Genomic DNA, 2,010 nt, shown 5'->3' on the forward strand with positions numbered 1-2,010 from the left:
TAAATTTTCTTAGCAAAGATTTGGTGAAGTTTAGATGAAATATTTTCGATCCACTCTGCATAAAAAAGTTAAACAAAAAAAGATAACAAGTTTCTTCAATAAAGTTATAGAGTTTTTTTGTTTTTACAAATATCAATGTGAATCAGATTATTTCAATTTTGCTCAAGAAACCTTTTAATTTCACGGGCATAACAGTAGTTGCATTTACTTTTCAAGGTTCCAACTCCGTTTAAGTAATTTAAATCAAGATTCATCATTAACTAAAATTGTAAGAGTAAAAAGTCGAATAAATTTAGCGAACTTAAAAGTTAGTCGACTAATTTTAGCAACGTTTTTTTAGTTAAATAAATTACAGTGTTTGGTTTTGGTTAAAACACTTGGTAATTTTAATGCCGCTTTCTTTGTGTTTTGAAAAAAGGTCGCCACCGTTTTTTTTTTAATTATGTATTAATATGTTTGTAATATTTTATATACCCACAAGTAGTTTTAAATTGATTTGAAACTTGTATTTTTTAACATTGCTGAATAATCAACTCTGGGCTTTCTTCATTTACGCTTAAATCTTTCGCCTTTTACTAAAGATTTCCGTGGAGAAGGCCATTTAATGAGTGTATAAGAATTTTTCCCCTGGCTTGCTAACGCGAGCCATTTCTACGCAATTAAATGGATTGAAAAGGGTATTTTCAAGACCTTTATATCTGTGAAATAAAGAAATGAAGAATACCGACTTTTGACCTAACTACTAAAATTACTAAACTTTTGGGAAGCAAGTATAGCATGAGTCGAATCGATGAAAGTCGAGGCGTTGTCGCTTTTCTGTTGGATTCTTCTACGTCCTGAAATCTCTAAGCAATCCGTCCATACTGGACGTAAAGCGATAATAAACTATAGAAATAAAGTCGGTGGTTTGGCCTAGTCGCATAACTTAAACATTTAATGGGTCAAATATTACATTATCTTACTAAACCCGTCTACTATGGCTTGTGTAATCTGGTTTTAGTTGCAAGTATTTCTAGTTAGTCGGGGGAAATATATATATTTATAAAGACGGTTGACTTTTTAAAAATTGTAATGGCTATGAAACTATTTTAGAAAGAATTGAAATTGTGCAGAGATTTTTAAGTATATAAAAAAGTACATAAAAAAAACTTTTTTTTTTAGTAAAAAATACTGTAGGATTCGCAAATTTATAGATCATTCTATAAAGAAACAAAAAAACAACAACAACAAATACTAAAACTATCAATAATTCTTTATATAATAATTATCAATAAAATTATATAATAATTTACTAATATTATAATATTAATAACATAATTATATAATAATATTATAATTATCAATAAAATTACCAAGAAGTATTTAATCAAAAAAATAAAAAAGCTATAAAATAGCTGCTGCTAAATTTTTCAATCGTCATAACTTGGCGGTGCCCAACGAGGTATATCTTGTTTTCTCAGGGGCATTGTCTCATAAATCAGACTTTTTTGAGTAGGAAGATTATCTAGGAAAAAAATATGAAATATTATATCAAAGGTATAAATAAATTTCACTTTCAAATAAAATTGTTTTACTAAAACAACATTACTGAATTTTACTGAAAGCAACTAAATTGTCAATGTTTTTACAATTTACTTTTAGTAAAAACATTTCATTTTAAATACATTTGTACATTCACATTAAATTTTATTCAATACATATTTTCAATTTACACTTAATTTTAAATGCATCTGCACATTTTAATGTAGAAAAATATTCAACTCAATTTTAACGAAATAGACTGTTGTGTAGACCTACATTAATGTGGTAGTTACGTATGAGAACACAACACATGTCTTAAGACATAGAAACTTCCTCTACTTTGGACAATATGCTAGGTTTGATGGACAAGGTTAAAAACAAGATAAAAAATAATAATTAAAAAAAAAAATTAAACTTGCTAAGGGGCTACCCTACCCTCTTTTAAAATCCTAATATTTTTATAATGGTTATTTGTGACAGCAAAATAAT

At 27.0% G+C, this 2,010-nt stretch overlaps 1 non-coding gene across 1 annotated transcript; it reads left to right on the plus strand.

Annotated features, from left to right (window-relative positions):
- Nucleotides 1-530: 530 nt before the first annotated feature.
- On the plus strand, nucleotides 531-648 carry LOC136084452 (U5 spliceosomal RNA). The gene has a single exon (XR_010640566.1). It is a non-coding gene; the product is annotated as a U5 spliceosomal RNA (small nuclear RNA).
- The last annotated feature ends 1,362 nt before the right edge of the window (nucleotides 649-2,010 follow it).

This window comes from Hydra vulgaris, chromosome 08 (assembly GCF_038396675.1).
Source record: "Hydra vulgaris chromosome 08, alternate assembly HydraT2T_AEP".
NCBI lineage: Eukaryota > Metazoa > Cnidaria > Hydrozoa > Anthoathecata > Hydridae > Hydra > Hydra vulgaris.